This window comes from Littorina saxatilis, linkage group LG4, assembly GCF_037325665.1.
Source record: "Littorina saxatilis isolate snail1 linkage group LG4, US_GU_Lsax_2.0, whole genome shotgun sequence".
Lineage (NCBI taxonomy): Eukaryota > Metazoa > Mollusca > Gastropoda > Littorinimorpha > Littorinidae > Littorina > Littorina saxatilis.
In genome coordinates this window covers 52,749,487-52,775,832 of record NC_090248.1, presented here as the reverse complement: position 1 = coordinate 52,775,832, position 26,346 = coordinate 52,749,487, and the positions used below count along the sequence as shown (strand labels likewise).

Below are 26,346 nucleotides of genomic sequence, written 5' to 3'. Positions count from 1 at the left end.
TATTAAAATTCCGTTGTAACTTGTATGTGTTCTGCGCGTTCTTAGAATCCGGTTTCATTCTAGAATGGACCGGGTCCAGGTTGGAATTCTAACCCTGCGCAAGTACAGGGGTGCCATTCTAGAATGAAACCCTTGTTGCTGGTCCATTCTAGAATCGGCCGTGCGCAAGGTTGGAATTTGGGTCCAAGTTGGAATAGTCATTTCAGTTAGACTATCACACAGCCAAAGCCACAAATGTGGATTTTCTGTTTGTTTTTGGTTTTTGTGTGTTTGGTTGGGGTTTTTTTCTCGGGTTTTTTACACTTTACTCAAAGACATCGTGAATTGGGATTGTGATGTTCTGAAAGTGATTACGATTTTGAGAGACACTCAGCACTGATCGCTACGAACGGAAATTTCCGGACTGACAGTGTTTTGCAGATCTCGCTTGTAACTGGATTTTCTGTTTGTTTTTGTTTTTTGTGTGTTTGGTTGGGTGTTTTTTTCGGGTTTTTTACACTTTACTCAAAGACATCGTGAATTGGGATTGTGATGTTCTGAAAGTGATTACGATTTTGAGAGACACTCAGCACTGATCGCTACGAACGGAAATTTTCGGACTGACAGTGTTTTGCCGATCTCGCTTGTAACTTTTAATCTTATTCATATACATGAAGAGTTTGAAACGTGGGCATATCACAGTTTGGAAGGTAGGGATTCTGATAGATTAAATAAAAACTGTCAAACTTTTAGGCATGGAATTCCCCTTTGAGAGTATTTGATGTTTTCCCATAATATTATAAAACTGACCAGACAAAAGTTGTTGTTGATTTCTGTTTTTGTTAATGTCAACTTTTTTTTAAACCTGTGACAACAGCTCTATAACTCACTCTGTCCTTCTGTTGGTCTGTCTGTCGGTTAGTCGGTCTGACCGTCTGTCTGTCTGTCTGTCTGTCAAAAAAATTGTCAAAAAACCGGACATTTCCGAGAGGGAGACAGCGCTGACATTGCAAGCGGCCGCAACCGGCTCTCATCACAAAAACAACTGCCCTGCAAACATTACCGCCCTGGTAGTCCCCCTTGCTATGGTCTGCCTTTGTTTATTGCGTACTCAGGAGTGTCAACTTTCTTGACATGACATGACATCGCAAGATCGCCAAAGGATTTTTTCAGGGGTAGACAAATCAGCCCCATTTTATCAAAGGGAAGGTGCAGGTGGAGATAATTCAAGGGAAGACAACTCTGTCTTACCTACAAATATTACGGCCCCCTTTATTCACTCTCGCGATGCTTCACGCATGTCAACTTTCCTCAGAATGGACCAGCAACAAGGGTTTCATTCTAGAATGGCACCCCTGTACTTGCGCAGGGTTAGAATTCCAACCTGGACCCGGTCCATTCTAGAATGAAACCGGATTCTAAGAACGCGCAGAACATATGCACTACAAAAATGACCTTTGTAATTCCTAGCTGTTATTTCACAAACACATTTCATGGTATTCTGCACAGTGCTTGTGTATCCGCCCTCATGATTATAATGCTTAGGATTGGTGTCATATGATTGCTCTAATTCCAAAAAGTAAATGAGAAGATATTTAACTAAATTTGTCCACAACTCTTCGCAGTAACACGTAAATGAGAAGATATTTAACTAAATTTGTCCACAACTCTTCGCAGTAACATGTAAATGAGAAGATATTTAACTAAATTTGTCCACAACTCTTCGCAGTAACACGAACGAAGAGACAGCTGCAGAAGAAATTGTTACATTTACTTGTGAGCAGCGCAGCACATGGACAGAGGAATAAAGGGTTGCTCCAGGAAACCATGATAAATATAAATCCAACAACTTTTTGATTATTTTACAACTGGTTCAATGATGAAGTGGTTAGATCCTGTTGCGACATTCTCAGTTACTTAACCTCCTCCCCCCCCCCCCCCCCCCCCCCCCCCCGATAGTCATAGAGAGATCTCAGCTTAAATCCAAAATTCCAACAAGTAATAATTGTAATAATTATATCCAGCGGGGAAGTGAGTTTACCCAACCGAAGGGTTGGGAATATATCTGGTTGTGTACATTCTCAACTACGCTATAGGCGAGCAGCCATACATCCACAAAATAAAGTGTCTTTCCCTTTCAGCAGCTCATGTACGTGTGCAATGTGCTGGTGTACTCTCACTCCTCTTCTTCTTTCAGGGCACATCTTTTCTGGTTGTTTGAAACTGAGAGGAGGCTGTCATCCAATACCAGCGCCTTGGATTCCTGAAGAACAAAAAGATCACAAAAATCACAAATTTGTTTCAGTAAAATCAGTGAAATCTTATTTTGCAACCAAGGGCAAAGAGTGCTGTCTGCCATTATCAAAGGAAGACATTACACAAATCGAACATGGTTTTCAGATATAGCACTTGATAACCTACACATTGATACAGTATTTAAATTTCCTGTGAATTTTTTTAATGATCATATGAAACTTGTTTGTAATCATAGGCAATTGTTTCAATACTTTTTTGATAAATTTAAAGGTTTAAAAGTTAATTCTTATCAGGCGTTTTCGTCTTTACTTATTGTTTTTGTATCTGGCTGAAGTTGGCTTATGCAATGTTTTGTTCAGTTCTAACACTTCTCTGGATGGGATGTATGCTATTTTTTGTTCTGCCCCGGAGATCTTTAACTGCTTTCTCATTTGTTCAGTTATGGTAATCATCTGCACTTCTTTCCACAGTGACATTATTTTTGTTTTATTTGGATGGAGAGAAAAAAATGTACTGACAAAATTGTCGTCTTTTTTATTTTATCTCTTTTTACATTCGATGCTATGTTAAAAGTGCATTTGATTTCTTTCTGTCTGTGCTTTTTGTCTTGAAATTGCTAATAACTTCTGCATCTTTTGACCAAATTACTTCATACTAACCTTCACCCTGCTTCGTGGGTCGTGGACGACCCAGAGCCTCACAAAATCGTATTTATATCTCTGAAACTATTTGGAGTTTTTAAAGGCTGACATAGTCCTATTTGATTAGTTTAAAGGCATATGTACGCGCTCCCGTGTTTACAAAGTGTAGTTTGCCCATAATCGATGTCAAACGCACCATAAGACCATATAATGACGATATGTCACCATGCGCGGACCATAATACATGCATTACAGCTTGTTCTAGCCTCTAAAAAAGTGAGGATGTCAACAAAGCCGCGGTGTTAGCTCCCTTGCATCAACGTTACATGTGTTGCCAAATCTATAAATAGGACGATCCAGATCAAAATGAAAATTAACAACATTGAAGGGGTCCTAGACCACAATATTTTGCAGGGAACTTAATTTAGCATGTCTTCAGCTGTTGGTAAAGCTATTAGCGTGTATAGTCATCGAGTACATATGCCTTTAATTACATCCAGGGCTTTTCCCATTGTTGCGGAGTTGTATAAATCAAGCTTCCTGCAAAGTTTTAGGTTTGAAGTCCTCACCAATTACGAGAAATAACTATTTATTGCATTGTTTAGCAACAGTTCTCCAAGACTTGGGCTACTTTTAGACCGTTGACCTCACTTCGTGACGTTTCGTAAACCAAAGATGGCATTTGAGACTGTTCTGTTTACATTTGACACTATCAACACCACTTTGCAATACTGAAATAATTTTTTCTGTGTTTGAAAGCTACAGCCAATCGTTATTATATCCCCTTAGATACAGTTTTATAACATTATTGGCACATGTAAACAATATGAATTAATTAATGAACGCTACGAGTATGGCAGCCTTTAATTGAGATTTCATGTAATCTCCAATCACCATGCGACCTTCCCATTGCCCAACTTTTGAAAGACTATCTTTCTAATCTAAACAAACAAATAAACGATGACGCAATTTGAACTACACAGTCCGGATGATGTTGGTCGTGGACGACCCATATGGTAAGGAATTTTAATAATAATAATAATAATACGAGAATTTATAACGCGCACATATCTCACCACAAGGCGACTCAAGGCGCACTCATACACATTCTTTCGCATTAACAACTCATGCACACTCATATAATAATAATAATAATACGAATATTTGTAACGCGCACATGTCTCACCAACAGGCGACCGAAGGCGCACATACACTCATTCACACACACGGAGACTTAAAGTCATTAACACACACACACCATCAACCATTAAATATGTACAGTTATTCAGGGTGGGATGGGGGTGGGCAGTGTAGAATGCAATTGATTATTTGGAAAAAAGGAATGTCTTGAGTGCAGATTTGAATGATTCGAGGGACTGTTGTTGACGGAGGGGGAGAGGTAGTGTGTTCCATTGGCTAGGTGCTTGGAAAGAAAATGAGCATTGACCTGCTGTTTTGAGTTTGGTGTGGGGGATGTTGAGCTTAAGGGAGTCGGCAGATGATCTGAGTGCTCGTGAAGGGACATATAGAGAGAGAGAGTCGGAGAGATAGGCAGGGGCGAGACCATGGAGGCATTTGTAGGTGAGAGTGTTGATTTTGTATGTGATACGGGCAGGAACGGGCAACCAGTGGAGCTGATTTAGGAGGGGGGTGATATGGTCTCTCTTTTTCTTTCGTAAGACAAGACGGGCAGAGCTATTTTGAATGCGTTGGAGACGAGAGATAGAAGAAGAGGGAAGACCAGTCAAGAGAGAGTTACAATAGTCAAGACGTGAGAGAATGGTGGAAGTGACCAGTTTGGCGGTAGCATCTGTGGTGAGGTACTTGCGGATAGTGGTGATGCGGCAGAGTTGGAAGTAGCAGGTGCGAGAGACAGAAGAGATGTGTTGTTTCATGGAAAGGGTGTTGTCTAGAGTGACTCCGATATTTTTGACAGCAAAAGACAGCGGGACAGAAGAGTCAGAGAGTTGAAGAGAGTACGTGGCTTTGGAGAGTTTGGATGTAGTGCCTATTAGAATGGCTTCAGTTTTGTTGCTATTGAGCTGAAGTTTGTTTTCTGTCATCCAATTCTGCACGTCAGTGATATAGTGTCAGAGATAGAGGAAAGAAGATATTCAGACTGGTCAGGGGAAGAGCTGTTGTAAAGTTGAGAGTCGTCGGCAAAAGAGTGGTGGAGAACGTTGTGTCGGTCAAAGATGTGGTCAAGAGGTTGAGTGTAGAGAGTAAATAGTACAGGCCCAAGTACTGAGCCCTGAGGGACTCCGCACTCAAGCCTGATGGGGTCAGATTTCAGTTTGTCAATCGAAACAGTCTGGTAGCGGTCGGTGAGATAAGAAGAGAACCAAGAAAGAGCTGTGCTATGGATACCAAAGGTGTGCTGAAGGCGTTGAAGGAGGATGTTGTGGTCGAATGTGTCAAAGGCCGCTAATAGATCAAGTAGGGCGACGGCAGAGATTTCAGCTTGGTCGGTGGCAAGGAGGAGATCATTAGTGATTTTGAGAAGGGCAGTTTCGGTGGAGTGGTGAGGACGATAGGCAGATTGAAGCGGAGAGAGAAGATTGTTGCAAAGAAGGTGAGAGGTCGAGTTGTTTCAGGAGTTTGGAGATGAAGGAAAGGTTTGAGACAGGGCGGTAGTTGCTGAGAGTGTTTGGGTCAAGCGATGGTTTCTTCAGTAGAGTAGAGGTTTGACAATAGCAGTCTTAAAGGAGTTGGGGACAGTGCCTGTTTGCAGAGAAGTGTTGATGATTTTGAGAATAGAAGGGAGGGGGTCAGGAAGACAGTCAGAGTAGAGTTGTGTGGAAAGAGGGTCAAGGTCACAGGTTTTCAAGGTCATTTTTTTGAGGACTTTCTCCAGGTCAGTGAGAGTGGGGGCTGAAAGTGTGTGAAGGGAGTGCCTGTAAATGCAGGAGGAGTTTCAGAGTTTTACGTTGTTTATCCCTATTCAGATGGCGTGGGTCGTGTATGACACCTACTTTTTACGTTGAATCCTTAGGAAATTATGGGTCGTACACGACCCACATAATCCGGACTGTGTAGTCCAAAGCATGATCTGGTGAAGGTTAACGTACATTAACTTCAGCTATGCAGTCCGCTGATTGACACTTTTATAGGTATACAACCCACACACCCCCTTTCCCAGATCATTGGTGACCTAAAAACAGCAGTTATAGCTAGGTTCAGGACAAACCCTAGACATGAAAGTGCTTTTCATTCACAATTTAGGATGGATAATTTAAATCGGAACACATTTGTTTTACCTTCGGACAGGAAACTTTGTGGAGTGGTCATGAACAAATTTAAATTCATGCACAACTACCAAAAATGCAACCCTAAAATTAAAGAATGCTAATAACTCTACATCTGTTGACCGAATTACTTTATATTTGGAAGACATAAATATCAGCCTATGCATGACCCTTCCACAAAGTGACAATTATATAGATCAAATGGTCTGACGTTTGTGCAATTTCAAAAAAGGTTACTGAATTCGGCGATCGACTCAACAGAACAAGGTTTGACATTGAGCGGCAGCAATACTTACCTAATCTGAACCCTCCAAACCTTAACCTTTCGGATTATCTGAATTTCCGAGTATACACAAACACCCCTTAGATCATCAGTGACCTGAAGAAAGCAGTTACAACTAGACTCAAGGCATTCCCCAAGCAAGAAAACTGTCGTCTGATTGACAATTTCGGAGGTGTAATTTGGAACACATTTTGGAGAAAAGGTACATGTCGTACCATTTTACCTACAGACTCAAAGATGTGTAGAATGGTCATAGACGAACTAAAGTGCATGCACAACAACTATAAAAAATATTTGCCAAACTAAAATGACTGGAAAATGTAACCCCTTTGTTGTGAAGTGACCATTCTTTTACCTACAGACTCAAAGATGTGTAGAATGGTCATAGACGAACTAAAGTGCATGCACAACAACTATAAAAAATATTTGCCAAACTAAAATGACTGGAAAATGTAACCCCTTTGTTGTGAAGTGACACTTCATCCATGGGAAATGCCCTGATCCTGCCTGTAATTGCTGCAACTAAGTCACTGATTGTCTAATGTTGATTAAGGTATACTATGTTATACGAATTACCCCAAAGGTAACAATTTGGAGGGCAAAAATTGGGCAAGTTCGGCTACCGCTCAATGCCAAACCTCGTACAAATGAGTCAATCCCCGAATTTGGCAACTTGTTTTTTAAATTGCACAAGAGTCAAACCATTTGATTTATAGAATTTTCACTTTGTGGAACTGTCATGCATACGCTGAAATGTATGTCCCTCAAATATGAAGTGATTCGGTCAACAGATGTAGAAGTTATTAACATTTTTGAGGGTTGCATTTTTGGGGGGTCACCCTGTATAAAGATTTTTGCTGAACTTTAATGACCCCCTTCATTGTAAGGTTACACTTGCGCAATGGCGCGCAAAATTCATCAATGACATGAACTCATTCCTCTAAGGCAAATGCCCTGATCCTGCTTAATTGTAACGGCTGCATTCAAGTCATTGATAGTCTAGAGTTGGTTAGAGGTTACTAGGTACTAACAATCTGGAGGGCTTAAAACCGGTTAGTACAGCTCAGGCTCAGTTTTCAACCTGGTAATGTTGAGCCAATCCCCAAAATAAGATTTGTTTTCCGAAATCTCACAAAAGTCAGATTCTTTTAGGCTACCATTCTTTTACCTACAAACTGGCAACTTTGTTGAGAGGTCATACATAAGCTGAAGTGAATATACACCAAATATGAACTAATATGTGATCGACAGATGTGGAATTTATTACAATGAGAATTGTTTTTATGGGTTACATTTTTGGGGTTACCCTGTACAAACTTCAGTTTTCTTTTTGAATGTTACGTGAGAGAAAATGTTCTTTCATCAAGTACAGATGAAATTCAGAAAGTAAAAATACTTAACAAATTGCTTTAAATCCAAGAGAAGGTGTGTGAAGGATTGGGGGGTTTGAATCAATAATATCAAAATTAACAAGAAGGGCAAAGCCCATACGACTCACATGCTTGACCTTGACATGACCTTGACCTTCAGGGTCAAGGTCAAATAACTAAACCTAGTAATGACATCATACACTAAGAACTGCTTTAGACATTTTTCCTACCAAAATACAATGTGACCTTGACCCAAGGTGAAGGTCATCCAAGGTCATGCAACACAAAGCTGTTCATTCAAGACATAGGAAGTACAATGGTGCTTATTGGCTCTTTCTACCATGAGATATGGTCACTTTTAGTGGTTCACTACCTTATTTTGGTCACATTTCATAAGGGTCAAAGTGACCTTGACCTTGATCATATGTGACCAAATGTGTCTCATGATGAAAGCATAACATGTGCCCCACATAATTTTTAAGTTTGAAACAGTTATCTTCCATAGTTCAGGGTCAAGGTCACTTCAAAATATGTATACAATCCAACTTTGAAGAGCTCCTGTGACCTTGACCTTGAAGCAAGGTAAACCAAACGGGTATCAAAAGATGGGGCTTACTTTGCTCTATATATCATATATAGGTGAGGTATTCAATCTCAAAAACTTCAGAGAAAATGGGGAAAATGTGAACAATAGCTGTTTTTTAGGCAACATTTATGGCCCCTGCGACCTTGACCTTGAAGCAAGGTCAAGATGCTATGTATGTTTTTTGGGGCCTTGTCATCATACACCATCTTGCCAAATTTGGTACTGATAGACTGAATAGTGTCCAAGAAATATCCAACGTTAAAGTTTTCCGGACGGCCGGACGGACGGACGTCCGGACGGACGGACGGACGGACGGACGACTCGGGTGAGTACATAGACTCACTTTTGCTTCGCATGTGAGTCAATAAAAAGCACTGACTCGACCACATACCATATATATTCTTACTGGTTGATGAGCCTTGAATGTGTGCAGACATGTGAAAGGTTTGTGAAGAGCAACAACTCAACTGAACCCCTGGCGCATAGGCTCTTCCTTCCTTTTGTTCAGTGAGACTCTTCCATTTGTGTGGATCAGCAGCATTACCGGCATGCCAGGCAGCTACAAAAGATGGAGAAAAATAAAACATTAACAAGAAACAATGGAGAAAAATAAAACATTGACAAGAAACAATCAGCAGTATTATTTTCAAGGTAACATAAATGTTCTCTGAGCCTGTGCCAAAAATAATTTCTCTTTGTAAAAGCAGCAAGTTACTAATAGCACCATACCTTCATAAAGTAAACCCTTCAGAGTGATAGTACAAATAATTTCATCAGTTTTTATCAATTGGAAAGTCTTGAAAATGTTATAAGAATGCCCAAAAATGGCAAAATCAGACACTTTCACAGAGTATGAGAGTTACTTGCCTTGGGAGTTTGCTTGCACTTGCAAGAGATCTAAAGCGAGTTTCTCTGCACTGATCGTTAGATTTGAATTTAGAAAACAACCAAACTCATCGATTTTATATGGAGATTAATGTGTTCAAGCCTGTAGTTGCTAGTTTAAATGCAGTATGTTTGTATTGTTTCGTCTAGAGATGTACATTTCGTACATTAGAGCGTTCGGAACCTTTCAATCGCTAGCTCATCAACCTGTGAGCTATTGAGGATTCAGGCCCATTGTTGGGCAAGTAATTTTGGTTGTTGGTTAAGTTACCAAAAATGATTCCCCCCTCTGCTTCTTTCTCTCTGTAAATGAGTAGGGCTAGTTATTTTTCGGTAACTTACCCAACAACCAACCCAACAACCAAAATCACTTACTCAACAACGCCCCCCCAAGACATTTATTTATTTATTTATTTACGAGGATTTATATCGCGCACGTATCTCAAGGCGACTCAAGGCGCATGTTACCTATTGACATTTTCAAGACCCTGTTTTCTAAGATATTCTGGTCATAAACTTATGTAAGTTTACCCCCATTGTAAGACCTGATTTTTTCAGGGTTTTGAAAATCTTAAAAGGAGGATTTCACTACCTATGACCGCCACCCCCAATCCCCAATGTTCAACGTTAAGCTTTTTGTCCACAGCCGGCCGGCCATTCGTCCGGCCAGACATACCGACTGACAGTGAATCCTAATACTAGTGGATTACTCCTTTTAACTTAAGACATGTTTTATTTTACTCACCTGAGCAATAAGATAATCAATGTGCCCTGAAGGACCTCTATCGCATTGGTACTGTTAGCTCTCTCACCTATGACGTAAGATAAGACAAAGTATGAAACAGCAATATTTTGTCTGATTTATTTTACGTATGGCGAAGGCGAGTCGAATGAGCATTTGCTTTTCTTGTTGAAAAATTCTAAGGACACAGATTTTCCTCTCAAATCAATGCAATAGAGAAAACTAGAAAGACAAAGTGTGTTGAGATCTTCACTTTTATTTTTAACAAGGAGGGCAAAGCCCATACGATTCACATGCTTTACACATTTTTCCTACCAAAATACATGTGACCTTGACCCAAGGTCAAGGTCATCCAAGGTCATGCAACACAAAGCTGTTAATTCAAGACATAGGAACAATGGTGCTTATTGGCTCTTTCTACCATGAGATATGGTCACTTTTAGTGGTTCACTACCTTATTTTGGTCACATTTCATAAGGGTCAAAGTGACCTTGACCTTGATCATATGTGACCAAATGTGTCTCATGATGAAAGCATAACATGTGCCCCACATAATTTTTAAGTTTGAAACAGTTATCTTCCATAGTTCAGGGTCAAGGTCACTTCAAAATATGTATACAATCCAACTTTGAAGAGCTCCTGTGACCTTGACCTTGAAGCAAGGTAAACCAAACTGGTATCAAAAGATGGGGCTTACTTTGCCCTGTATATCATATATAGGTGAGGTATTGAATCTCAAAAACTTCAGAGAAAATGGGAAAAATGTGTAAAATAGCTGTTTTTTAGGCAACATTTATGGCCCCTGCGACCTTGACCTTGAAGCAAGGTCAAGATGCTATGTATGTTTTTTGGGGCCTTGTCATCATACACCATCTTGCCAAATTTGGTACTGATAGACTGAATAGTGTCCAAGAAATATCCAACGTTAAAGTTTTCCGGACGGACGGACGGACGGACAACTCGGGTGAGTACATAGACTCACTTTTGCTTCGCATGTGAGTCAAAAAGGATACATATATCACTATGCAATTCTAACGTTTTCAAAAATTGATATCACTGAGGGTGCCCAGGTTATGCTATCTGCATGTAGTAATTCTTTCTTTCTTTCTTTGGTGTTTAACGTCGTTTTCAACCGTTCAAGGTTATATCGCGACGGGGAAAGGGGGGAGATGGGATAGAGCCACTTGTTAATTGTTTCTTGTTCACAAAAGCACTAATCAAACAAAAAATTGCTCCATGGGGCTTGCAACGTAGTACAATATATGACCTTAATGGGAAAATGCAAGTTTCCAGTACAAAGGACTTAACATTTCTTACATACTGCATGTAGTAATGACCTAACACCACAGGTGTAACAGTTCTCTAGTCTGGTTGGCCCAGTTATATTTTGTTTGTTTGTTTGCTTAACGCCCAGCTGACCACGAAGGGCCATATCAGGGCGGTGCTGCTTTGACATATAACGTGCGCCACACACAAGACAGAAGTCGCAGCACAGGCTTCATGTCTCACCCAGTCACATTATTCTGACACCAAACCAACCAGTCCTAGCACTAACCCCATAATGCCAGACGCCAGGCGGAGCAGCCACTAGATTGCCAATTTTAAAGTCTTAGGTATGACCCGGCCGGGGTTCGAACCCACGACCTCCCGATCACGGGGCGGACGCCTTACCACTAGGCCAACCGTGCCGGTCTCCCAGTTATATGACAGTAAGCGTACATGGTAGAGTGATGCCCTGTCAATGTCATGTAGTCTCAAACTTGAACAGAAATCCCAAACATCATTATCATCATTCCCATAACAGTTATAGTCAACAATAATGTCAGCTCTGAATAAGAGTTAAGACAATGAAAAATAAAACGAAAAAAAACAAATGACCTGTATCCATGAACTTATGAGGAGCAGCTAAGATTCTCCCTAGCTGTAGTGTAAGCTGTAAGCGTTCAAACAAAAGGATGGATTCGTTGTATGTAAAAGCTCGGTGGTCTGAGATCAGATTCTGGCCGTGCACAGGATGCGGATGGTAACATAAATAATTTGTGTAGAGTAAAAACAATCACAACTGGCCATACATTTAAGGCTGGAGTACACTTTGGAAAGTACGTTGGAGTAGCCTCCCTTCCCGGATTTAGAACGTGTTTCGTGTCGTAACAGATTATCCACTTATTAGCCATATCCGTATGCAAAATAATGAAACAAACATTAGGAAATGGCAGACGTTTACAAATATCGACATTCTCTATCGATATATCAGTGCAATAAAAACAAGCCGCGTAAGGCGAAAATACAACATTTAGTCAAGTAGCTGTCGAACTCACAGAATGAAACTGAACGCAATGCAACGCAGCAAGACCGTATACTCGTAGCATCGTCAGTCCACCGCGCACGGCAAAGGCAGTGAAATTGACAGGAAGAGCGGGGTAGTACTTGCGCTGAGAAGGATAGCACGCTTTTCTGTACCTCTCTTTGTTTTAACTTTCTGAGCGTGTTTTTAATCCAAACATATCATATCTATATGTTTTTGGAATCAGGAACCGACAAGGAATAAGATGAAAGTGTTTTTGAATTGATTTCAAAAATTTAATTTTGATAATAATTTTTATATATTTAATTTTCAGAGCTTGTTTTTAATCCGAATATAACATATTTATATGTTTTTGGAATCAGCAAATGATGGAAAATAAGATGAACGTAAATTTGGATCGTTTTCGAAAAAAATAATTTTTTTTACAATTTTCAGATTTTTAATGACCAAAGTCATTAATTAATTTTTAAGCCACCAAGCTGAAATGCAATACCGAAGTCCGGGCTTCGTCGAAGACTACTTGACCAAAATTTCAACCAATTTGGTTGAAAAATGAGAGCGTGACAGTGCCGCCTCAACTTTCACGAAAAGCCGGATATGACGTCATCAAAGACATTTATCAAAAAAATGAAAAAAAACGTATGGGGATATCATACCCAGGAACTCTCATGTCAAATTTCATAAAGATCGGTCCAGTAGTTTGGTCTGAATCGCTCTACACGCACGCACGCACACACACACACATACACCACGACCCTCGTTTCGATTCCCCCTCGATGTTAAAACATTTAGTCAAAACTTGACTAAATGTAAAAACAATCGTTAGAACTTGCATTTACGACATGTCGTGCGTGAGAACGTGTCAGTAAACAAGCACTTGTTGCCTGGCTGACGAACCCTACGAGTCAATCTAAAACAGCCAAGTAATGGAAAGCAGTCTGCCGATAAACATAACAAACTACAGATGAAAAAGTGTGTTCATCCCTGCTCTGGATAAAAGACATCGGACTGATGACAACGTGGCAGCGTTCATGCGAAAATATTTTTTTCAGATTATCCATTCTACATTTTATTGCACGTACTTGGGGCAGATCTGAATTTCACACTAGAAGATGACAAATCGGTCTTGTGAGTTGAGAACTACATGTTCTTTGCCGACAGAAATCACGATGGGACAAGATGCAGATTGTGTTGAAGAGATGTTTGCAGATCATTGCATCTACATTTTATTGCTCAGATCAATGCACGTAGTTGGGGTAGATCTGAATTTCGCAATGGAAGACACAAATCCGTCTTGTAAGATAAGAACCACATGTTCTTGGGCGGCAGAAATCACTATGGGACAAAATGAGGATTGTGTTGAGGGGGTTAATACTGACTGACTTTAGATGAAGAGTTCCTAGACCTGGTTTTTGTAAAGAGGCATCATGATGATATCCTGGTTTTTACATTTAGTCAAGTTTTGACTAAATGTTTTAACATAGAGGGGGAATCGAAACGAGGGTCGTGGTGTATGTGTGTGTGTGTGTGTTTATGTGTGTGTGTGTATGTGTGTGTGTGCGTGCGTGCGTGCGTGTAGAGCGATTCAGACCAAACTACTGGACCAATCTTTATGAAATTTTACATGAGAGTTCCTGGGATTGATATCCCCGAACGTTTTTTCTTTTTTTTTTTATAAATGTCTTTGATGACGTCATATCAGGCTTTTCGTGAAAGTTGAGGCGGCACTGTCACGCCCTCATTTTTCAACCAAATTTTGGTCAAGTAGTCTTCGACGAAGCCCGGACTTCGGTATTGCATTTCAACGTGGTGGCTTAGGCCAAAAAAAAAAAATTGTCTGTTTAGGGTAACATGACCAAAAAAAGTAGGGTCGGTAGGTAGGTAGGTTTTTTGTTTTTGTTTTTGTTGTTGTTTTGGTGTAAATGCTATGTTGGCTGAACATTCACTTCTTATATTTGATGAATACATGTTTCAAAACTAACGTATAAATAAAACAGAGAGAAAGGGAGAGAAAGAAACGCCAAATGTCTCTTTTTAGCATTTTTACCTCTTTTTTTTCTTTTTTTTTTTGAAATCAAAAAAAAGTTTTTGGGTCGGCGCCAAATCGATAGGGTCGGTCGGGTTACCCTAAACAGACAATTTTTTTTTTTTGGCCTTAAAAATTAATTAATGAGTTTGGTCATTAAAAATCTGAAAATTGTAAAAAAAAAAAATTTTATAAAACGATCCAAATTTACGTTTATCTTATTCTCCATCATTTGCTGATTCCAAAAACATATAAATATGTTATATTCGGATTAAAAACAAGCTCTGAAAATTAAATATATAAAAATTATTATCAAAATTAAATGAATAGAAAAAAATAAAAACACAAAATTTATATATACATGTAACCCTCCACCACGGAATGAGTCGCATGTCATCTTTGCATGATTTTCATATTTTTACATTTATCTAAAGAGTTTTTTATTTTATGCTCTATCCAGAGGTGAAAACCGTTTTAGAAAAGAGCGAAAACTGTTTGAGTTATAAGCCTGTGACTAAGGTGACCCTCACACTGTTACCAGACACTCCCCGGACTTATATTTAAGCCTAGCGCAGAACCGCGCGAGGTGACATGTGACTCATTTCGTGGTGGAGGGTCACATATAAGCTACTTCTAAAGAGAACTTACCTACCGTACTTTCCGGGTGACAAGGCGCTTCGTTATCTAAGACGCACCCCCTAGTTTTTAAAATAAATTGTAATCCAGTCACCCATTGGACGCAGGGGGCCGATAGGGCGCACCAAAATTGAAAAAGTATACCGGTAGTCGAAGAATGAAAATAAGCCGGCGAGATCAAAGCCAGGTCCATTGTTTATAGACACGACCTTCTTCCCAGGGGTCAATGACCCAGTTTTTGCCATGAGAGGTGGTTCCTGTCATATCTGAGAGAGGAAACACTTCCGGCTTCGGGGTCAGTGACCGGTCAGTGACCGAGTTTAACAGAGTCGAACTCTGTGTGTGCGGCGAGATCAAAGACATTGTGATAGCTGGGTGGCCTTGTTTATAGACACGACCTTCTTCCCAGGGGTCAATGACCCAGTTTTTGCCATGAGAGGTGGTTCCCCTGTCATATCTGAGAGAGGGAATACTTCCTGCACCGGGTCAGTGATCGGTCAGTGACTGAGTTTAACAGAGTGGAAATAATTATGTGTGCTCTGTGTGTGCGGCCAGATCAAAGGCAGGCATTGTGATAGCTGGGTGGCTTGAGAGCTCAGGAAACTTGGCCAGGGCAGTACCTAGTAGCTGAAACATGCATTATCACAAGTTGTTTGACTGGTACTCAGGCGGTCTCTTTGATTTTTTTTCGTATTTCATACACGGATTAGACGCTTCGTTATACAAGACGCAGGGGTCGAACTCGAGGAAAAAAGTCGCGCCTTATGACCCGGAAAGTACGGTACATTTTTAGAGCAAAGGATGATGTTGATTCTTCACTGGCTCAGTATATAAACCCCTGTCTGCAGATCATCTGTCAACTTTGAAACAAATAGCACTGCAGACTGACCGGCACTGCAAAATAAATGTCATTTTCAGCTGCCAAACATATCAAAACAATACAAACATCCCTGTGACAACAAACACAAGTTACACCGCTTTACAATTTATTTCAGTGCCTTGTCACTGTAATAGAATTCAAAAGAAAAACAAGCTGTGGATGGCACTTAAACATTTTATTGAAAAATTGCATCTATCTATATACGACTAGTGTCTGTGTGTGTGTGTGTGTGTGTTCGCGATGCACGGCCAAAGTTCTCGATGGATCTGCTTCAAATTTGGTGGGCATATTCAGGTAGACCCCGGACACAACCTGGTCGATGAGAATTTTCAACACGTGCTCTCAGCGCGCAGCGCTGAACCGATTTTGATTTTTCTGTTCATCTTCCCAGATCCATTCCCAGTAACTCTTCCTTATCTTCTCCAGTGTTTTGCGCTTATCTCCCTTCCTTCATGTGGCGTCAATCCATATTCCCGTTTCTATTTTTAGAAGGTCACTGTCGACAACGCTCATTCCATATTCCCGTTATACTATTTTTAGAAAGTCACTGTCCCGGCGAAGCCGGGTATTACTCTTCCTTATCTTCTCCAGTATTTTGCGCGTTTATCTCCCTTCCTTCGTGCGGTGCGCCGGCAAAGCCGGCGTACACCCGGCAAAGCCGAGTCCCCGGCGCGGCCGGGTATTCGGCTCGACTTCTTCCCGGCGAAGCCGTACCCGGCGAAGCGGGTATTCATCTAGTATATATATATATATGCTAACAAATGGCTCTCATTCAAATAGCCGGTGATAACCCAAAAGCATTAGGTTAAATAGAGAATACTAGTTACTACATGGCTTACTGTGTTGTACCAGATTTACACTCGTTTTTGTAAATATTGAACAGCGAGCGAAAGCGAGATGTTCACTATTTGAAAAAGCAACAAGTGTAAATCTGGTACGACACAGCAAGCCATGTAGTATTCTGTTGATCCTACATACTGTACTTGCATGTATTCGACTGAAAATGTCTTGCAGTCGAGGCAGCTAAATTGAAGATGCTTGTTTTTGAACCTCGATCTCTTCTAAAGCCTCGTGCAATCTATTACGTCAAAGCAAAGGAAGTCACTCATTGAGGGTAATTAGCGAGCACAATTTTTGTTTCTATTATGACGTTTGTCTCGGTGACTTTGGCATCATAAGCAGTCGAAAAACAGGTCCCTGCCAGACTTGCTTGACATCACATGACCTCATTTACATGATATAAACACGTGTGATTTGAACGATTATTATCTCACGGGTGTCTCTCTCACGTATACAGTAGGATAAATGGAAATACATGTACAGAATAAAGATTCATTACACACTTGCTGTAGATAAATGAAAAGTGATACAATTTACAAAGAACACAAGATAAAATGTGAATACAGACTGAGAGTGACAAAGTCATCAAATTCAGCTAGTTTCACTCAGAATCACTGCCTTTGTGGAATTACCTTAACACACTGGTACCAACAGTATTGGGAACATATTTTAACTTTTAAGGCATTATTAACAGTATCAATCAATTCAGAGTTTAGTGATAGTGATACTGTTATGTTCTTGTTAAACTTAAAGCAATGAATGACCTGCACAATCATGTATAAGTTATAATGATAAAATTGAAAAGTACCTGAAGAAAAATCAGACAGCTGTGCTGTTTTGATGAATGATGAAGCAGCTCTGGTTCATCTGGAGGTGACATCATCATCACAGCAGGATCAAAAGTCCAGGACAACTGTACATAATATAAATAAAAAACCATATGAATTGCGCTGACCATGATGCATGTATACATGTATCACTATCAATGATTCATTTACATCAATTGAAAAAACAAACATTTTAACCTTCGCCGGCACTCGTTATCGACTACACACGGACGCACTCGTGGGTCCGTACGGACCCAGAAGGGTGTTTGATTGCAAATATCTCCTAAACGAGTTGGAATTCTTTAATGAGCTTTTAGAAAGGCCTCAGACACCTAAAAAGCTATCATCTCCTAAAAGCTCATTAAATTTCAGTGATAATTAATTAATTATACACGGTATTTGGAACAATTAAAATATTATGGGTCTGCATGGCCCCACGAGTGCCACGGAAGGGTTAGCACAATTTTCCTTCTTTGAGAAGTATGGGTCCGCACAGACCCACGAGTACCTCGGAAGGGTATACACGCTTTTCCTTCTTTGAGAAGTATGGGTCTGCACGACCCCACGAGTGCCTCGGAAGGGTATACAGGCTTTTCCTTCTTTGAGAAGTATGGGTCTGCACGGCCCCATGAGTGCCTCGGAAGGGTATACACGCTTTTCCTTCTTTGAGAAGTATGGGTCTGCACGGCCCCACGAGTGCCTCGGAAGGGTATACACGCTTTTCCTTCTTTGAGAAGTATGGGTCCGCACGTCCCCACGAATGCTTCCGTGTGTAGTCTAAATTTGACCATTAATTAATTAATTAATTATCACTGAAATTTAATGAGCTTTTAGGAGATGATAGCTTGTTGGGTGTCTGAGGCATTTCTAAAAGCTCATTAAAAAATTCTAACTCGTTTAAGAGATATTTGCAATCAAACACCCTTCTGGGTCCGCACGGACCCACGATTGCCGGCGAAGGTTAAAGTAACTTAAAACAACTGAGTCAAATTAGCAGGAAAACATAAAATACTCACACAGATAATCAAACTTTATTTCCTCGATTATAATGATCCTGTGAATTATGAGTCAGTCACACACACACATACTTGTACAGAGTGCAACACATACATCACAATTAATTCACATTCATACGCATAAAGTGACAAGTGTGTGGAACTTTACTAGTTGTACGTATGCCTTGGCTTGACCTTGTGACACTGACAGTGACACCATCGGCAAGGGCCACTGCCAACAGCACACCGTATTCAGTTGCCTTTAGAAGCTATGCATACTTACGTTGTGAAATATGATGAATACTTACCATTCTGGTCACTGACAATTCCAAGCAAAATGTTCCCATGGTGATACTGGTCGTCATTTGCGAACATCCGCAGTTTGCATGTAGCTGGCGTCCAAAAGACAACAGTTCAGCCAGTACTTTGCTGGGATCTGTGTTGGCTTTTCGTCGGAGGTGAACACGAAGAACTTGCTCATTTCAACGCACTATACATTCACAGCATGGCCGTCAAAAACAAACAGTGGGCTTTCTACTGCCAGCAATGACTTCAGCTCCTCAGTTTCAGTCGAGAAATTAATATATGTCATCGATGTCGCACGTTTACTTTCACAAAATAATGAGCTTACCAAAGGGAAGTCACTCACGTCGTTGGACTGGCTATTTACACAAGCAGTTGTGCAACATAGACCGTGTTCGTCGAAGCCAGGCTATCTACACAAGTGGGAAGTGAGCAATCAGCGTTCGAGCTCAGCCGATATTCGTGATTTCATGGCGTCATTTTCTGAATTATTTGTGTTGTTCAACTTCAAGCTGAATAAAAAGTGCCGTGTGTGTGTGTGTGTGTGTGTGTGTGTGTGTGTGTGTGTGCCGGGTGTGTGTCAGTGTCACGGTGTGTGTGTGCGTGTGTAACATGTCACTATTGCCGGGACGTCAGCCAGGCTTCTGCTAAAATAAACTGTCCAGACGGAATGCTTTCCCGCCAAGTTAAAGAGACGGTACAATCATCTAGAGAGACTAAGAAACGCGGCATGTTAAGACTGATTTCTATATGACTAAGTGCCAAAAGGTGCTCACAGAACAGAAGACGACTTTGTTTTACAATAAAAATGTTTCTAAAAACGTGTGTCTGCTGAAAATTGGTGTGTGTGTGGATGAATGTGCGAAGAGATAGTGGACATAATTTCGTGTGTCTGACTTGAACGGTTTTGAAGTTATCTTTGTTTAAAGTCAAAAATAACGCCAAAACCGGCCATCTGAAAAAGGACATCGTGATACCTCGTGTTTTGAATATGCCACAGAAAAATAACAAGAAGCACAAATGAATTGCATTTAGTTTGATTGAATGCCTGAAACATCGCTTTACAGACGAGACCAAACGTCAAATCTAAATCTCGAGAGAATTTTTTTTTTCGATAACCGAATTTTAAGGTGTCGCACGCAAGATGATTCGTCATCACGGCATACATTTTTCAATCGCAGATATTTACTAAATTTCTTTTTCAAAAACTCTGGAATTGATGTCGACACGTCAAGCGATAACGGTGTATCAAACTGCTGTCTTTCAAGTAATCCAGCAAAGACTGCAGAACTTTTGAACAGCATTTTTGAAAACGATTTGAAAATTTCGTCATATCTTGCGTGCGACAAAATGTTCGGTAATTAACGGTTATTTTCTTTTAAAAACAAAATTTACATGTACAAAGATCTACTTCATTTACGGAACCACGTGACACATTCTGTGTTCAAAATTTGTGAAGAAATCACGAACCACGATTGCGCTATCAAGTGTTGAAATTATGTCGTCAACATCTTTTCAGATCTTGCGTGCGACACCTTCTTGCGTTCAACATAAAATGTCACTACCTTATCGAGTTTAATGGGTAAAACTAACTATTTGTTGTCTTAGTTTAATCTTCTTAATTAAAAGCGTAATAAAACCGAACTTCTAAGATGAATTTTAATTGAGATTAGCGAAAGAGCGGGCACGCAAGTCGACCTTAAAGTAAAAGAATGATAACACGAGCGTTTGTCGTGTTGTCTTGCGTGCAACACATTGTCCAAAAAGGAAAATGTATATTTTTCTCAGACGTTTTTTAAGTTGAAACCTTGAAACTTCACACACATTTGGGGTTTAATCGCCCCCATGCATGGTAAAAGTCTTGTTGACCCTTGTCAGATTTCAAGGTCACGGCTGGGTCACATGTGGTTCAGAAAACGGATGAAACATATTTTTTCAGAGATTTTTGAAGCTAGAACCTTCAAACTTCAAACAACGCTTTTGCTTAATGATTGTTCAACATGGAGAATTCAAGGTTGATCCTTGAGAAATGTGAAGGTCACAGCAGGGTCTCGTGTGGGTAAAAAAAAAAAACATAACCTTTTTCTCAGAGTTTTTCAAAGCAAGAACCTTGAAAGTTCACATCTTTGGGCTTAATAGCCTCCATACACGGTTAAAGTCTTGTTGACCTTTGTCGAATCTCAAGGTCACATGGGCAAATCAAAAACACGAAAATGCATCATTATCTCAGTTGTTTTTAAAGGGAGAGCCTTCAAACATCACACAACTCTCAACTCCGACTTAAAGAAGTTAAGGTAGATCCTTGTCACATGTCAAGGTCACAGAAAGGTCTCGTACGGGTAAAGCAAACAAAACAAACAGATAATATTCATTTTTTCAGCTTTGTTGTTAGCTAGAATAGAGGCACATGCCACCATTCCATTCAACATGACTCATAGAAATGTATGATGTATGACGTAATTGCATTGTGTGTAATGACGCGGCTGCCTCTGTAGTTATTCCAGCCTTTGAAGAAATGGCGTTTTTCCTTGCTTGGACACATTTTTCCTTTTCTTGGATGTTTCCGGAGTTTGGGTGAGTTTGGTGTATATGGTTGAACACAATTTAAAATTTGCATAAAAGTGTATTAAAATAAACAGTGGTAGCCAGTCTCATCTGTTGTGTCGACAATTTAATCTCTTTTGTGTGACCTCAACTTGACCCCTCTGAATGCTCTCAATCATGGAAATTGACCACACTTTGATTATAACCAAACAACATCAAAACTTTGGAATGTGTGAAGTTTCAAAGGTGTTGCTTAAAAGGCGTTCGTGAAAATGACAATTGTATGTGTCTGACTTCAATGCGACCCCGCTGCGACCTTGACGTTTGATTTTATCAACCAGACTTTCATCATGTGTGAATGACTTCAAACACTATAAAACTAGTTGAAGAAATTGACAATTTTTCAAAGTTTAAGCCAGATGGCACTGCTGTGACCTTGAAATTTGACAAACATTAACCAGGCGGTCACCTTTTTTAGAAAATATCCTTAAAGGATCTTTAACCTCACTGTGACCTTGGAATTTGATGAGGTTTAATTTAACTTGCGTAGTGTGCCAAGTTTCAAGGCCCTAGCTTCAAAAACATATGAGAAAACCTCATTGAAAAATGTATATGTTTGACCTCAACGCGACCCTGCTGTGACCTTGACTTTTTCAACCAGACTTTAATCGTGTGTGAACATTATACACTAGAACTGTGTGTATTTTCAAAGCTCGTGCTATAAACGCGCTGAATAAATTGAAAATATTCCACATTTGGACCAGATGTGACCCCGCTGTGACCTTGAACTTTGACAAAGATTAACAAGCAGGTCACTTTTAATGAGGTTTTATAAAAATGCTGAAAGTATGTGAAGTGTGTAAAGTCTAACTGATCTAGTATTAAAACATGTAAGACGTGACAACGACAATTTTCCAGTTTGCAAAGGAAATTTAACCTCGCTGTGACCTTGAAATTCAATGTTGTTTAATGTGATGTGCACCATACCTGGAGGTCATTATACTTTGGTTGTGTGCCAAGTTTCAAAGCCCTAGCTTTAAAAACGTGCGAGATAACCTTAATGCTATGACTCAGTGCCGTTTTGAATGATATAACGAACAAAATTATCGTTATTTGTAAAATCATTTGGGTAAATTTATCTTTTCTTTTCGTAATTGGGTTCCAGCATCTGTTGTCTTAACAAAAATCACAATATCAGTCGTGTTTGTCAACTTTTATTTTTTAGCCCCTTTGTCCGCTTTTCGTGCGCACCTTTTGGCACTTAGTCATATATATACGACTTGTGTCTGTCTGTCTGTGTGTCTGTGTGTCTGTGTGTCTGTGTGTCTGTGCGCGATGCACGGCCAAAGTTCTCGATGGATCTGCTTCAAATTTGGTGGGCATATTCAGGTAGACCCGGTACAGGACACAACCTGGTCGATATTTCAACACGTGCTCTCAGCGCGCAGCGCTGAACCGATTTTGGTTCCACCTCAGCTATTTTGGTTCCACCTCAGCTACCCGGGCCCCCATACCGACACACCAAAGCCAAAGTTCTCGGTGGATCTTTTTCAAATTTGGACACCGTATTCAGCTACACCCCGGACACAATATCATCGATGAGATATTTCAACACGTGCTCTCAGCGCGCAGCGCTGAACCGAATTTGTTGTTGTTTTAATTTCACCATTATAAGTAACTCTTCCTTATCTTCTCATCTTCTCCATGTTTTCAGCGTTTACCTCCCTTCCTTCGTATGGTGCACTATAGTATCTTCGGATATTCCCGGCGTTCTGTTACTATTTTTAGAAGGTCACCGCAGTGTCCAGAACGTAAATTGGACCCGTAAATTATCCTCACTGTAAAAGTGCAAAGGTCGAATCAATTTATAGCCACGCGAAAAATACACTGTCATCTATCTCTCTATAGATACGGCTTCTCTGTGTTTGTGTGTGTGTGTGTGTGTGTGTGTGTGTGTGTGTGTGTGTGTGTCTCTATGTGAGCAACACCTGTGCATTGTTCAGTTCTGTTTGTGATGTGGTCTGGCGGCTTTTGTGTAATTTTATGTACTGGCCTTCCTTTGAGAAGCCATAACAGTTCAAAAGGGCTTAGAGATAAGCTCTAACTTGCTCAGTCCTGTTTGAGTGGAGTTCGCCTCCAAAGGTGATTAACACAAGGATGGGACTCGATATGGTCAGGAATGGCATTATGGCCACTGAATCATTTTCGTGCTGTTCCCATTCCACGAATCTGGGAGGGACCTAAGCTTGGCGGGTCCATTGTTCGGACCCGGCGAAGCCGGCGTACGGCTCTAAGTACTTCTTCCCGGCGAAGCCGGCTACCCGGCGAAGCGGGTATTCATTCTAGTTCATAATATATTTAAGCAGATTTGTGCTGACTGACACTGATTTTATCCCACAATTCATCAGTGTTAATTGAATGATCAGTCAATAGCATTCGAAAACGGAGAGTACGTGTTACGTCACTTGGCCGCAAGTGTCAGCATTTTTGTAGGGAGAGGGAGCCAGAGTGTGTGCGTGCACTGTGAAACTTGTACATAGGTTTTTTGTTCATTTTATAGTATTGTTTACTTTCCAGGCTAAATTTGCAAACAGACTGCACAAATTCAAAAACCTCTCCCCACTTGTGTTAATAGGCTGGATAATGTATGTACCCACATTAATTTATGCTTGAGGACAAAGAAAGCCACTCTCCCTACTTGTGTAAATAGCTTAGCCTTGTTGAAAACAATATATACACAATTACTTCTGTATGTATAGCCTTTGTCACAGGGACTAAAGCCGAAAATGGTATAGATTTTGCATAAATGATAATGCAAATGCAGCAAATAGACCGATGTTTACACAAATAATCAACAGTTTCACACTCTGCAAGACAAAAACTGTAATTGTTTGGGTTTTTTAAACTGGAGGATCGAAAAATCACTGAGGCTTCGCTGCCATCCCGGCCGAACGTGCCGCTATCGATCAGTTAAAAGTATCTGTGTCTTAGGTTAATAACTGATTCGAATGCACTCTCATACAAAGTCATTCAAGGGAAAACACAGCGTCATTTCACTTGTACGATATCAGTCTAAAGTACTTTTAGTCTAAATTAGATTTTTTGGGGGGTGGCTCGCATCAAGACTTAGTAGATCTATGGGACATTTCAGTGTCAGGCGCATAAAACACATCCACAAAATAACTTGAACTGTGTTTGTTTGTATTCATGTTTTTTTGTTTAACTTTTTAACTTACCAGCAACGAAAACTCAAACATAATTTATTCTATAACACTGAATACACTTCACTGAGTCTCTCAGTCGTTTATCGCACAACACAGTCCGCCACGATTCAGTAAAAAAAAAACAAACAGTTTTCTGGTTATACTTTTTAATTTACCAGTTCCTTTAGGAGTTCAAGTACTGAACCAATCGCTTGTCTTGTTACGTTCTTGATCAGATCGATTGGCATAGCAACCAGTATCGAGATGCGCAGTAGCGATACTCTTGAAATTCGATTCCGACCAATGAAATTACAGAGTATCGATACTCAAAGTCTCGATACTCGCAGTATCGAGGGAAGACCAATGAAATGAACGAGTCTCGATACTCGGAGTATCGAGACTTTGAGTATCGAGACTTTGAGTATCGATACTCAGTCTCGATACTGTGGGCCTTTTGGCGCACCAGGGTGCTGTTCACACTCGAGATCAGAATTTAACCAATCGTTTTGTAGACACTCGATACTGAACTAGGGCGGCATAGCAACCATACTCGATACCACGGATTGGTTCATTTCCATACTCGATACTCGCAGTATCGAGGGAAGACCAATGAAATGAACGAGTCTCGATACTCAGAGTATCGAGACTTTAAGTCTCGATACTCCCAGTATCGAGACTCAGTCTCGATACTAGTCTCGATACTCCCAGTATCGAGACTCAGTCTCGATACTGTGGGCCTTTTGGCGTTCCATATCCCGTGAACGCTATACTGTAATCGATTTGAGAAATGTGCATACCGAATAATACATGATAAAGAAGGATTCTTTGTGCCCGGCTACGTGCTACAGTTGGAGATGGAAGTTCACCAAAAATGGGGACCATACTAACAAAAATACGGTGGGTAAAATAGGCGCCCCCATTTTTTCAGCAAACGCCACCCCAGGCCGCATTGGACGGGTAGAAATTCCGTAGTTTCCAAGTCTATGGATAAAGCTCGCGTAAGAAGAATACGTCACGGTCGAAAGTCTTTGACGTCAATTAATGCATCATGACGTCATGCCTCCCCGTAGTCTTTCTCTCTCGTGCAGTGTGTGTGTGTTTGTGTTCATTTTGTGCACATGTGTTAGTGTTACTGTGTGTGTGTGTGTGTGTGTATGTGTGTGTGTGTGCGCGCACGCGTGCATGAGTCTGTACTCGTATGTGTGTGGTGTGTGTGTATTTGTGTGTATTTGTGTGTGTGTGTGTGTGTGTGTGCGCACGCGTGCATGAGTCTGTACTCGTGTGTGTGTGTGGGCATAAGTGTATGTGTGTGCGTGTATACAGTGTGTTTGTAAAGGTGTGCATGTCCGTCTGTCCATATGTGCGTATGGGTGTGTGTTTTGTGTGTATGAAGTTTTTTGTCAGAGAGTGAGTGAGTGCGTGTGAGTGAGTGTGTGTGTGTGTGTGTGTGTGTGTGTGACTTGGTGTGTGTGTGTGTGTTTGAGAGAGAGAGAGAGTGGGTGTGAATGTGTGTGTGCATGAGTTTGTGTGTATGTTTGTGTGTGTATGAGTGTGTATATGTGTTTGTTTGTAAAGGTGTGTGTGTCCGACTGTCTATGTGCGTATTTGTTTGTTTGCTCAACGCCCAGCCGACCACGAAGGGCCATATCAGGGCGGTGCTGCTTTGACATATAACGTGCGCCACACACAAAACAGAAGTCGCAGCACAGGCTTCATGTCTCACCCAGTCACATTATTCTGACACCGGACAAACCAGTCCTAGCACTAACCCCATAATGCCAGACGCCAGGCGGAGCAGCC

The 26,346-nt window shown here is 40.6% G+C and overlaps 2 long non-coding RNA genes across 2 annotated transcripts in view; one reads left to right on the top strand and one right to left on the bottom strand.

The window, feature by feature from the left end:
- Positions 1-26,346, top strand: part of LOC138965098 (uncharacterized) — a 267,523-nt gene that overhangs the window by 195,050 nt on the left and 46,127 nt on the right. The window lies entirely within an intron of this gene.
- On the bottom strand, positions 892-19,236 carry LOC138965094 (uncharacterized). Its single transcript, XR_011455299.1, has 6 exons — positions 18,805-19,236; positions 17,483-17,587; positions 15,740-15,848; positions 9,991-10,057; positions 8,752-8,919; positions 892-2,242 (listed from the first exon to the last, which is right to left on the bottom strand). It is a non-coding gene; the product is annotated as an uncharacterized lncRNA (long non-coding RNA).